This window comes from Haemaphysalis longicornis, unplaced genomic scaffold (assembly GCF_048455015.1).
Source record: "Haemaphysalis longicornis isolate Haplotype H1 unplaced genomic scaffold, Haemaphysalis longicornis Haplotype H1 scaffold_1, whole genome shotgun sequence".
NCBI classification, from domain to species: domain Eukaryota; kingdom Metazoa; phylum Arthropoda; class Arachnida; order Ixodida; family Ixodidae; genus Haemaphysalis; species Haemaphysalis longicornis.
The window spans coordinates 434938639-434952064 of NW_027526203.1; the positions used below are offsets into that span (position 1 = coordinate 434938639).

Below are 13426 nucleotides of genomic sequence, written 5' to 3' on the forward strand. Positions count from 1 at the left end.
GAGCCTCCTCTGCCCGTCGCCTCTGGCGTGCCCGTTGACCCTAATTTTATTACCGCGCGTACGTACAGCTTGGAACAATAAAGGCTGTCAGGACCACCGCTTCGTGCGGGATGCCAATCCAGGACTTTTTGTTCGAGAGATAATCCGTCGTCACCGCCGTCGTGAAGTGCGGAGGAGGCTTTCTGCGCTCACGGAGCTGAGACGAACGGTGCGCGAACGCATGCACTGGCAGGTGATTGACGGACATGTGCAGGGCTGAAAGTGGACTTGCATAGAGCTCGCTGCGAAGACGAGTGACACGGAGGACCCACTACAGGTGGGCCACCCGAGCGACAAGATGGCGACCGCGGGGTACGGGGCGATAAGCAAGAGCGGTGTGATAATTCCCTCGAAGGTTAGGAAGGGGGCAAACTGTGTATTCGGAGGACACAATACAGGGGCGACTGTGAGTCAGTGGCAGATCCGGCAGCTGATATCGAAAAGCCTGACTTACTGGTGCGCACAGCAAGTGCAAGCGCCGAAGTAACTGTGCACCATTGAAACGAAGATTAACGGCCCGCGCCTTCCTCAACGCTTAACGTTGCGTTTTAATTAATTTTTTTCCCCTCCTCCTCAGGCGACACAGCGCTCCAACGTGCTGCAAACGGGTACGCGAGGCAATGCGTGCTGAGAGCTCTGCTCTGCTGTGCGACCATTCTTGATTGATTAATTATGAGGTTTAACGCGCCGACGCTGCACAGGCGATGAGGTGCGCTGCGCCGTAGTGGAGAGCTCCGGATTAATTTTGACCACCTTGGGATCTTTAACTTGCGCCGCCGAAATCTTGTACACACGGGCGTTTTTGCTTTTCACCCCCATCAGAAAAGCGGCCGCCGCGTGTGTAATCAAGCATTGCTAGCACCTCTGCTCTGCAGCATCGCTCGATTTTAAGCGTATTCTGTTATTCCTCCTAATCATAGCCGGACGATTCCACCACTCGTGCCTCCTGCGAATTTGTCGGTTAAGGTCATCATGTTGCTCCTCCTCGCTGACGTCGAGGAAAGAAATGTCTTACCAGGCGTGAGCCACGGTGTCTCCAGACGAAAACTCGAGTTGCCGTGCTCTGTGTCCCAAATAAGAATACTTGGCGGATTCATGTGAAGACGCAAACATTCCTCAGTGTCGTATAGCAGTGTAAAATTGGCTGTTAGTCGATTCTTCGCAGTCGTCTAAAATGCCCGTTGAGCTAGTTCTTCAAATGCGTCGGTTCTGGACGTCTCCGTAATCGGAGGCGACTGGCCGAGATGCTCGTTGGTTAGGGCTCGGTTGTAATAAAGCAGCTCGATCGGGCGGCCAGTGGGCCTCGATATTGCCCCAGGTGACGGCACTAAGGTATGCTAAAACGGGTTGTTAGTGTTGTGAATCTATCTGACAGCGCGTGCTACTTCAGCGAAATCGATCGAGGAGAAGGCAAGTGGAACGAGGCGACAAAGAGAACCATCTCAATGCTGGGGAAAGCGACTGCTCAAGCGTGGCCTTGCCCCGCCTTCATCTTTAGGGTATAGCCGCGTGGGCTTCTGCATCATGCGTACAGCTCCTTCGCCTGGTATGGGATTGAGAAGCGTCAGTCTTCGCAGCTCAAAGGCTGCAGCAGCGGTCTGGCATAACTTGCTCGCGCCAGTCTTTTCGAATTACGTGAAAGATGGAGTAACACCCGCATTTCTTTTTTCGACCGATTATTCGCGGCCCCGTGTCGCTTGGGCTCGCCAAATGGGGGTACCGGTGACCGGCAAGACAACGCGGATAAAGTGAGAAATGCCGCACAAACCGCTGCATCGCAGCGCCGCCATTAGCCCCGTCGCAGCAGCGCAGTGGGTCATGGTTTTCACATCTCGCATTTGAATGCAGCATGCAAGGGCCGTGGTCATAGCGTGCTCAGCGCTCAGATAAGAGGCGGAGATAAGCCTGCGTCGGGGTAGTGGCGGAATGCGGCTGCGAAGCCCGCGCGGTGAGAAGACAACGCGCGCGATGCTTCCCCCGACGAGAGCGCGAGCAGCGCTTCTTGCGCGTGCGCGGTATGTGGGCCACACGCAGATGCGAGCGCGTAGGGACTCCCAGGGCGTATCCGCCGGCGGCGTCTCCGAGGGGGCTGCTGCTGCTGCTGCTTCCCAGAGTGAACAAGTGGCGCGGTCGCAATGATTCCCCACCTCTGGCCTGTGCATTATAATTTGCGTCCAGCACGCCACCACTGTGGGTCAGAAACGGGAGCTGGGGGCCGCTTTCCTCAACGCTGTTTCCCGTAATTTGGCCTCGAATCAGTTGTCACAGCCACTGACTGGAAACTTCTGAATTGCAGTCCTTCAATAAGACGCGGGAGATTGCATCTTTGCTGCTGCGTCTAAATGTTTGCGTTTGATTGATGCGTGGCGTACATTTTCGTATTGCGTATTGGGGACACAAGTTTAATTACGCCGCATTTTCTTTGCGTGGACGAGTGGTTTTTAAACCCGTATATGTGCCGCGATGTCCTTGTCGACTGGTGAAAATGGCGAACGAGCTCACAAGGGGAAGAGTATGAAGATTGACGCCCGTCGTATTCAAATCTCTTCCGTTTCGTGCTTCGCCGCTCTCACAACACTCGTTGTTTATGCATATCTGGTGCGTGTATGGCTTTCTCGCACGGCGTTGGCGCCGTGCAAGAGAAGTAACTTAGTGATGCGTGTAATGCAAAGAAGCCAGAAGACGGCATACTTTGCAACGAAGCCACAACTTTGCATCTCCGCAGGAGTCGGAACCCTTCGGGGAGAGGGGATTTACACCGCACAATAAGAAATTTGGGGACCCCACTAACTTGCGCTGTAGGTTCTGCGGGGGCAAACAGGCTCAATGCATAATTTAAACCTGTTGTTTATGCATGTCTGCATTTTTTGTGTTTTATGATTAAACTTTGCTTAACAAGGGAACAGCCGTTCAGGTCTATGTTCCTGAGTAAAACGCTGGTCGCACTGGATGGGCACGGAAGCGCTGTGATAACGTATGCTGACGTAGTGCTTTTTTTTCCTCAGTAGGCGTAGTTGCCCGAAGCCACAGTGAACACACATTTATCTAAATTGTCCTTATCCATGCCTTCACCCATTAGGCCGCGTTCGGCTTGTTCATTGTATACTCGTAAACCGCGCCAACTGTATTGTCCACCTCGTCTGGACGTCGCACGGTAACAGTGACTATAGTTCCAACGTAATTCAGTAGTGCATACGTTGGGATTGTAGTGGCACAGGGACCTAAACATCACTTCTCATTTTTTTATTGCACGGCTTTTGCGTCGAATTGCGTCCAGTTTTTGTTATTATATCATTGTTCTATCTATGCATATATAAAAGTCGTAGTAATCTGCTCGAAGTTGTAGGGCAACGTCATCTAACAATTGTGGGAAACGCATCTACGACGTGAGAACGCGTAAAAAACCGCGCTCAAACTTTTGTGTAACAAGCACATTGATTTACATTTTGTTTTTACCAGTCGGTCATCCCGTGTGCGCTGCGTAAAGATCGAAGCCTGGTCACGTAGGTCCCCTTCGCTCTGATGCAGTCTTAGCCTTTAATAAAAGAACACGGCCTAGCTGTGTACGCGTGTAGCGTTGCGGGCGCAGCAGCCAAGCGAAGTCGCCTCAGATTTAAAAATCTTTTGGCAGGCCGGCTATCAGGGTCGCGTGCTATCCACTCGGGCTGTCGCCGGCCGCTGCCGAGTGGTCAGTGCGTACAAGGGGCCTTCCGATGCTATCGAGCCCGTTGGCCGCGCGGCGCTGTTTTTCACGCGCATGCCTGCTTTGCTTGATGAGAAGAGAGTTGGACCAGCCTCGCGTGCGTTGGCATTCTCCGGCTGCATGGCGGCGCGTTCAAGGCTGCGCGCCTTTCCTTTCAGCCGGCGAGGGGGCTGGCCACTGTACTGGACGACGGCGCACTGCGCGGTGAGGGACGAAATCATCGAGGCCCGCCGCCAAGGATATCCAGCGAGCCATTCGCGCAGATGTCAATGCGCGCGGCTTGCCCCTGTGCCTCCGAGCAGTCTGACAGCTCGATGCCTGTCCACTGTTCTGCGCACAAGTTTTGCAGAATTCGCCTTCTCGGCGGCTGCTACAAAAGTGGTCGCACGCGCATCTCCCTGGCTTTCCGATATTATAGATTCGACTTCAACAAGTATTTGTGTGCATGGTCCGCCGCTAGGCATGAGATGTGTATCGAGTTTAGCCCCCGCTCTGCCTACACATTGATGCTCTAGGGCGATCCCGTGGTTCCGTTTCACCACAATGCACTCGATTGACCAATGCAGGCCGCCACCCGAGCTGATTCGGCGAATGACGCCAAAAGGCATACCATTTCCCTCAAAAATGTGATCTGCACCGTGGCACTGAGCACTGCGTGCTTACATTTGCGTGGTACCACAGCGCAGACCGAGCTTTTGAGCCAAGTCGCGCGCTTGACATCGTCATTTTCCGAAATTTCAGGGTTTGGCTGCGTGTATTCACCAATCGAGGGCATTGTGGTAAATCTGAACCACGGAATCAGGAAGCAGTAGGAACACCCTCGTTCCTATATTTCCGTGCACATTAAATTGGCATTGGTTGGTTTTGGTTGATTCAGAGTTCTTGGTTATAAATTTCACAATGACCCGGCATTTCTGCATCTATTCCAACACATTTATTGCTTTGTTTTGGCTACCCATATCGCCAATTCCGAGTAAATTATTTTAAGCGACAATGTTCTGGCAAGCTATCGACTGCACACTTTTTTTTTCTTGGCGAGAGGATGGAAGGTTTCTTGCAGCGCTGTTATTCGTTAGTTCAGCTTTTATGGCACGCTAATAAAAAGTAATAGTAACATTGGGAACGCTTACGGGTTTATAGCAAATCTGGGACATGCCAGTGGGGTTTCTGTTTGTTTGTTTTTTTTCATTAGTTTTGTGCGAGGATGAGTATGGTTGACGGCGCCGACCCCAGGGTGCCGTTACAATGACATAGTGACAGAAAATTGAGAATAACGCATAGAAACAAGTGTCACTTGAAGAGAATAGCGAACATAATGTTCAAGAAGAATTTCCAACGGAGGAGTACCCCGGGGGAGGGGGGGGGGGGGGGCGGTTTATGGAGCGTGATGCAGAAAAGACTAACTCTCTTCCTGTGACCGTAATGTTTCCCACTAAGCAGGCTAGACGTACTGGCTTTGATTTTTGGACTTGCGCCGTCAGGTTTAGCGAGAAACCTCTGCGGTTCTGAACCGCACGCGTCTCAAAGATTATTGCATGTACTCCGACTACAGTGACTTATTTGTTGCACTATGAAGGCCTTATTTATGCGCCAAAACCTGTCCATTGTCTCACTGCTTCGCCATAAACGACGTTTCGGCTATACAGCGCTCCACATGCATGGAGTATTTTTAAAGCGAAGATTTCTATTCCTCACTTGAGCCGTAAATCGTCACACCAAGGCGCACTGCCGGATAGCCAACTTTACGCAGTGGGTTTTTCACAAAGGAACATCAAGGGCCTCAAGTAAAAAAAAAAAAAACGCGTCCCGTGGTCGGAATCGAACATGGGTGCCTCGAGTTATGAAGCCGACGTCTATCCGATTGCGCGCTTCCGACACCCCCCTAACATCCACCTTTCCACAGAGCTTTGGGAGCGAGCCTTGGCCAGCTCCGGCCTCGAAGATCAGCTGCGCCTGATCGAAAGGGCTGTCGACGCGGCCCGAGTTCAAGGCATCCTGGAATGAGGACGCCTCTCTCAAGCAGTTTCTGGATTAATTAAAGTTTATTCTCTCTCACTCTCGAAGCAGTGTGTATTTTGGACTTCGACTTGACTGCTTTGACTCAGGTTGCGTGGGAGAAAGCTTCGCGTTTTAACCATCCTTCTCTTACGGAAGGGGCTTTGATTTGTTTTTCTCTAAGTCTTTCCAAATAATTTCAAACTTAAATTTGCAACAACAGCTGAATCGTGCAGCAAAGTCAACGTGGTCGGGTATAGCCGTCGCCCGTCAGGGTGCCAGGGCTGTGGCGAACCACTGCCAAACGCGGTCGGTGACCCCCTGCAGGTGCTCTAAATCAACACCTCGTATACGAGCCGCACGGCGGGCGCGCGACGAACCTGTTCGCGGCCGTTAGCTAATGGCCGCGCTGTCGCCCATCGGCGTTAATCCATCGCCTAATTATCTCTATTGCTGCTAATGCGCGCGCCGGCAACGAGGCTGCCATTGAATCTCGGTCGCTACAATGGACGCCCACTCGGTTACTGCAGATAGTGGCCGCCTGATCGCTTCGGCTTCAGTTATGGCGAATTTTTGTAACCGTTTAGACGTTTTATTTTCTTAAAGCTCCGTCTCCAGGGGCAGTGTCTGCGCCTGAAGCCCGCCGGTCATTTCTTTAATTACAAAGATACTGAACTGCGTTTGTTCGCAAAGAGCTGCTAGGTGTTCATACATAGGGACGCATACGATCGAACTTCGTTGACGCAAAGAGCTGATTTTTTTCGCACAGTTTTTTTTTTTTTTTTTCAGTGGCTATAAACCCTGCTGCGAGCTCGGTAGCCTAGAGGTACACCCGGGGCCAAAGTTTGCACGGCGCCATTTCGACTTTCAACGTTAATTTTTCTGCTCCCTGGGCTAATACCCCGAAGCGTCACGCTTCGGGGTATCATGGTAACAGGAGCTTAGCCAGCAGTGAAATTTTCTTTGATTGTTCAAATCGCGCTCTGGAAACTTTTGTCCCCGGGTGTACATGTCTACGTTTGCTTCACTTTTGTAAAAAAACACAATTTCTCAGCTTACAACTGGACCCACAACGAACTCGGTGGGTTCTTTTTTTTTTTCTTTTTGCAGTTGTTTTCGATTCTGATGTCCAAACGAAGAAGGGAAGAAAATCTGCACCACCGCTAACGATGAACGCGGTAAATTCGCTCTAGCGCTGGAGTATATCATAATTCTTATCCACAGAGCTTTGAATCCGCTATAGACGTGGACCTTTTCGGGGTGCACACCGGCGAGTGTGTGTAGTTTGCTTCAGCATGTGTAGTGTACTGGATTTCAGCGCACACGTTGGAGATACTGTAGGTGGTATTAATTAGCCCGTGTAGCCTTCCACTATATTACAAGCCGCCATGACTGCTAATTACGATTTTAATCATGATAATCCAGAATATTAAGTACCCTTTTTTATTTACTTGGAATTACCGCACCGATGCTTCCAGTTCTGAATAGCCAAACACCCGGAAAAGGTAGTGTTTCTTTCTTTATCTATATACTGGCTGTGAAACAAAGCGCGAAAAGATGTTAAAAAAGGGTGAGGAGGACGCAGGAGAAGCACGAAGCATAGCGGGGTATTTGCCGCTGTCCCTCCTCTTCCCTTTCGAACGCCTTGTGAGCGCTTACTCGCGCTCATCTCGAAACGAGTCGAGAGTCTGTCGGAACTTGCGATACGATCGGCGAGCGCCGATTGTTATGCGGATATAGCCGGGAATCGCCTCGGGACACAGGGTGCGTCATGCTTCGTTTCGCCGAATTGGCCTGGCACGCTGTTCTCAGCGGGGAGCACTAAAGCCGCTACGGGCCGAGGGAGGCCGCAGAAGAGCTCGCGGGCATGCGTGCAGAGCTAGGCGCGCAGTGCACATATATATTCGTCGGAATTATTGCTCTCCGAGCAAGCACCCAGCAACGAAGCGTTTGGCCAATTCTGTATTCCTGCACGAGGTCGCGGGTTCGATTCCCGGCCGCGGCGGCCGCTTTTCTGATGGAGGCGAAAAGCGAAAACGCCCGTGTGCACGAGATTTTGGCGCACGATAAATATCCCCAGGTGGTCAAAATTAATCCGGAGCCCTCCACTACGGCGCACCTCATCGCCTGCGTTGCGTCGGCGTGTTAAGCGTATACAATCAATCGTCAGTTAATTCTGTATTCCTCAAACTGCACCGCATCTCGACGCCTTCCGGACAGGAGCGCTGCCCGGAGACCTTTTGGAACATTTGTGAACATTGCTGAAGAAAGCGTCCGTCCGAAAGGTGAAGAAAGCGTCTGCGGTTCGCATTTGTGCCTTAAGAAACGGCCACTTCTGTAGAGTAACCGCCGGATGTTTACGATTTGGCGGGGAACCGGAAAATGGTCGGAATTGTGGAACAGATCGAAAAAAATTGAGTCCAGAAAGCACTGATATCTGGCTAAAAAATGTGCGTAATCGAACAAGTGTTTTTTTTTTTTTTTTGCTGGAGGGGGGGGGGGGTGGTTAGGAACCCGCCCCTCATATCTTTTCGGCAAAACGCGTCTCATTACGTATTCGTTTTTTCCGTATGTAAAAACCTTGATTGAGAATAAAGGACAGAAACCCGCGTGTACGATAGCAGGGTCTCAGTGGCTGCGACGTCTGTTCTGTCGTGAGGTCGAGTATCGGACGGGGCATTTCTGGTTTGGGCGTTAAGAAGAAAAGCCCGATTGGCTTCCGCTATCTTCGTGTCGATTTAGTCAAGTAATTCATCGCACATGCCGTATTTTCTTTCCGAGATAGGCAGTTGACAATGATTGGCGGTCTGTGTAAAAACGCCCAAAGGGTGGACTGGTTTCGCATATCATGCGCCATGTGTGGGAAAGCGCCGCAGTAGTTAGTGTCCACGGTCAATTTCATCTCGTTCGCTTTCTCACTAGGTATTCATGCTATCCGAACCGGCGTGAAACAATTCTGGATACTGTTCAGCGGACAAATGGGTCTTCAGTTAACGGACGGGTCTGCCCCCCACTTGCATTTTTTTGTAATTGGGCAGTTTCGTGTGCTGCAGCTTTGCCATTGTCGCATTTGCAAATAAAAAGAAAAGGGAAGGCGAGTACGTTGAAGATACTTAACTCGAATAATAACCCCTGGCCTGAAGGGCATACTGTACTGTCTTCTTTTTTTTTTTCCCCTATTCGAACGAAAACTGTCTATGAAGCAGCGTCGCTTGGCCGCCGCGAGGCTCACTCAGCAGCTGAGCCAGCCACTGCTGTCTCAGGTCTTGAGTGCGTTCGGTCGTGCGTGCGCGCAACACGGGCGTCTACTCACATGGCCTGGTGCCGTCATGTTGGGTGCGCGCGTATTCCTCCCCGTGCGGCGGTGCAACAACGACGTCGACGCGAAGGCGCGAGCCGGCGTGTGTCTCCGGAGTGTGCGGCCACCTTCGCTCATCTGGAGCGGCGGTGGGCTCCTCCGAGCGGGAACCTGTTGCGCGCCCTTTCTCCCCTCCGGCCGCGCCGCTACTCGCCGCAGCCCCTCCACCGGCTGACGTCGATTGTTACGCCGCCATCAGCGGCCGGCCGGTCCCGTTTCCGAAATAAGCCTGGGCCCGCCTTTCTCCGGCTCTGCGTGCGCGACTCCCGCTGCCCTTCCTGCATCGTTTGCACGCACTAAACGGTTTCCCCGGCGTGCCTTACCCGCGGCGGCGGTATCGAGAATAGCGCGCTATACTTGAGGATCGGACGTCAATTTGCAGTCCGCGGTTCCACTGCGGAAAACTGGAGCCGCGCTTATGTAAGCGTCCGGGGTGTTCGGTGGTTACGCCGCGGCGGGCCTTTTCGCTGGGCCGCTTGTCGCCCTATTTTAGGAACTATATAACGTTTATGACATTCACCGCGTATGGGATATTTGGCCTGTACGTTTCCCCCCATTTCGATGGTTGCTGTTGAGCGGGGATTGACAGCGTATTTATGGAAAGCACGGGTGCGTGTCTCTATTCAAGTCCGTCAATGCGCGTATATGGCCCATTTCCCGACGCCTTTGTACGTCGCGAGTAAGCTCGCCTTTTATTTGCTGACCATTTCCTGCCCACGGAGAGGGGAGGGAAACGCTAGCCGCACTTTTCAGTAATGGCGGCTGTAGATGCGGTAGCATTAGCGGCCGTCGCACAGAGCTCTTAGGTTTGCGGAATGCTGTGCGGATAGGGAGGGGGCCGGGCCGTGGGAGAAACAAGCCACCGAACGGAGTTTATTATAATCGACCACGGACAAGAAACGGAGCGCATAGCAGAGGCGAATGAGCTGCACCTTACAGCGAACAAGAAATAAGTACTTAAGCTCTATGTAAACGAAACAATACTCCTGATAAAGTGAACCGGTTTTAATGCAAAATCACGGTCATCGAAAAGCGGACGTTGGCACGCAGAATTACCGACGACGAAAGAAGAATATAAGTAGAGTAATTTAGTTGGAAAGAAAGTTGGGTACATTCGTATATTAATGGGAATCAAACTCAGGTCATCCGGAATGTGAGGAGAGCATCCCCAACTCCACGAGGCTCATTCCTCATTGCGTGGTAGCAGATGCCATCGAACGCAGCCGACAGCAATGCAGACTTAGTGCAACACAAACCGGAGCTGCTATATAAGTCAGAATGTCACATCAAAAGTCAAGAATTTACTTACAGGTCAAGTGCATCGCTTGAATGCTCATATGTTATGCGCACTTAGACAATCTGTCCTTGAAATAGGCGTTCCGTTGAGCGCACTCAGCGTGACGGTCTGTCATCCTGTTCTTTAGAGACTATGAATGCTAGTCGGAGAGAAGAGGTCGTAGGGAACGCTGCTTGTTTAATGGTGCCAGGGTTAACGTATTATCAGTGTACCTCGCGAAACCCCCCACGAAAAAAAGACCCTGCATCCATAATCAATAAAACAATGCTCTGTGGTATCTGTCCTTTTGCATATACTGCAGTTGATGTTCGAGTGTACAAAGAAGCCATTTCATTTTTGCCTCTTTGCACGACTAAAGGTGGACCTAGCGGATGCGTTGTGGCCAAAAAAAACGTGGGTTAGAGACATGGGCAATTTGAGCATGCTAATTACACAAGGAGCATTAAGAGTACGTTTCCTCTGAGTTTTTATTTGCTTAGAGTGCAACAGTAGAGCCATCATGCGGCCCCCACTGAAACCTATGATCGGGCAGCACATCCCCGACAGATGGCGCTCGAATAGTGCGAACGCTAACGAACGCGGGTATGTGCAGGACTGGCGCTTGAGCTTTCGCCCCGTTAGCCGGTACCCGCTGCTTGACGTACGATGAGTATGACGTTTGGCACGTCGTCATTCTTAACGTTGGAGCTGCCTTACGTTAAGCCCCAACAAGGGCGGTTGGCCAAAACTCTCGTTTATAGTAACGGAGAGAAGGAAATGGCGAGAGAGAAAAGCATGACGGTGATGCTGAGAGGAAATGTAATTTCAGCATGGGCCGCTCCGAGCTTCGCACTCTCTATACTGCCTCGCCCAGCGCTGCACCAGTCACCGCAGATCCGGGGTTCTATGGCGTCGCCCACAGAACCGGCATATCCGTGCGACAATTAGGCTCTAATGATTTCGCATTCCCTGCGTCATAAAGAGTTCTTGGTGTCCACGTAATTTTTACTTGTACTTTCAGGTTCCTGTGAACGAGGCTCCCCTTTTTCCTCATTATTCTCTCTCGCTCATATCTCTCTCTCTATTGTGTATATATATATATATATATATATATATATATATATATATATATATATATATATATATATATATATATATTTCACGGAGTCCGAGTGGCGCTGGCTACCACCCCCAAGTGCAGGAAACAAAAAAAATACCTTAACATAAATACCCGAGAAAGTGCTGGGAAACAGCCCCGCCGGTAGCGTAGTGGTCATCGCACCAGACCGGTATTCTGGAGGTCCTGGGTTCGGATCCCACCCGGCGTGCATTTTTTCACCACTTTCTTTTCGACTAAAAAAATTCTTCATCTCTTTCTATGACCCACCACAACCTCCCCTTTGCTTTCCGAGGTTTTCTTGACTGCCAACCCTTATTTTCTGTCTTATTTCACGGAGCCCCTCATTTCCCATTTTCTGATTCGCTACATGCTTAGCGAGGGCCTCTGTTCTGGCAGTCTTGGTGCCAAAGGGAGCTTAAGAGGGTTCAACGCTGGTCGACCACTCTCGACATGTCGTAGACACTCGAGTCACGGCACTATAGCGAATCAGAAATGGGAAATGAGGGGCTCGGTGAAATAAGACAGAAAATAAGGGTTGGCAGTTAAGAAAACCTCGGAAAGCAAAACGGGAGGTTGTGGTGGGTCATAGAAACAGATGAGGAATTTTTTGAGTGAGAAAGAAAGTGGTGAAAAAATGCCCGCCGGGCGGGATCCGAACCCACGACCTCCAGAATACCGGTCTAGTGCGATAACCACTACACTATCGGAGGGGCTGTTTCCCCACCACTTTCTCGGGTATTTATGTTAAGGTATTTTTTGTTTCCTGCACTTGGGGGTGTTAGCCAGCGCCACTCGGACTACTCGGGGTGAAGGGGACCTTCTTTCTCGAGTCACGGCCCGGGGTTAAAAAGAAGGTCCCCTTCACCCCGAGTAGTCCGAGTATATATATATATATATATATATATATATATATATATATATATATATATATATATATATATATATATATATATATATATATATATATATATATATATATATATATATATATATATATTTGCTATATCTGGACGCCTCCACATTCCGGAAGAACAGCGCCGGGACCCAGCATTACGATCGATCATCGACAACATTAACTCTGCCTCACCTGACGCGTCGACGGGAATGTTTGTGCTACGCGATAACATTTTGTATCGCCGCAATACCCGTCCTGACGGGCCGGCACTTTTGCTCGCTGTCCCTGCGCATTTGCGCTCCACTGTCCTCCAGCAGCTTCACGGCATGCCTACTGCTGGTCACCTCGGCATTTCCCGCACGTATGAACGCGTACGCCAGCGTTTTTTCTGGTCCGGCCTGTACCGTTCCGTCCGCCGCTACGTCAGTTCTTGCGATCAGTGTCAGCACCGCAAGACACCAACATCGCTTCCTGCGGGAACACTGCAGCCACTCGACATCCCGGTGGAACCTTTTTTCCGGGTTGGCCTGGACTTGCTTGGCCCTTTTCCCCAGTCGACATCGGGAAACAAGTGGATTGCTGTCGCCACGGATTACGCCACACGCTACGCCATCACGCGTGCTTTGCCGACTAGCTGTGCTACTGATGTGGCACATTTCCTTCTTCACGACGTCATTCTCCAGCATGGGGCTCCACGTCAGTTGCTCACCGACCGTGGCCGTTGCTTTCTCTCACAAGTCGTTGACGACATTCTCCGATCCTGTTCTTCTAAACATAAGATAAATACAGCATACCATCCCCAGACTAACGAACTTACCGAACGCTTAAATCGTACCTTGACCGATATGCTTTCCTGCTATGTTTCCGCGGATCACCGCGACTGGGACGTCTCGCTGCCGTACGTGACGTTTGCCTATAATTCGTCGCGGCATGATACGGCGGGGTATTCGCCGTTCTACCTCCTTTATGGTCGTGAGCCCACCCTACCACTGGACACCCTCATGCATATATGTCGGCAGGCCAACCCTCAGTGCGATCGG

The 13426-nt window shown here is 51.0% G+C and overlaps 2 protein-coding genes across 4 annotated transcripts in view; one reads left to right on the plus strand and one right to left on the minus strand.

Annotated features, from left to right (window-relative positions):
- The window catches only part of LOC144155771 (uncharacterized), a 58292-nt gene extending 49086 nt beyond the window's left edge, over nucleotides 1–9206 (minus strand). The window contains exon 1 of the mRNA XM_077687419.1: nucleotides 9051–9206. The gene's annotated coding sequence lies outside the window, so the exon portion shown is untranslated. The remainder of the gene's footprint in view (nucleotides 1–9050) is intronic.
- Rab3gap1 (RAB3 GTPase activating protein subunit 1) overlaps nucleotides 1–13426 on the plus strand; it is a 258809-nt gene that overhangs the window by 205570 nt on the left and 39813 nt on the right. The window lies entirely within an intron of this gene.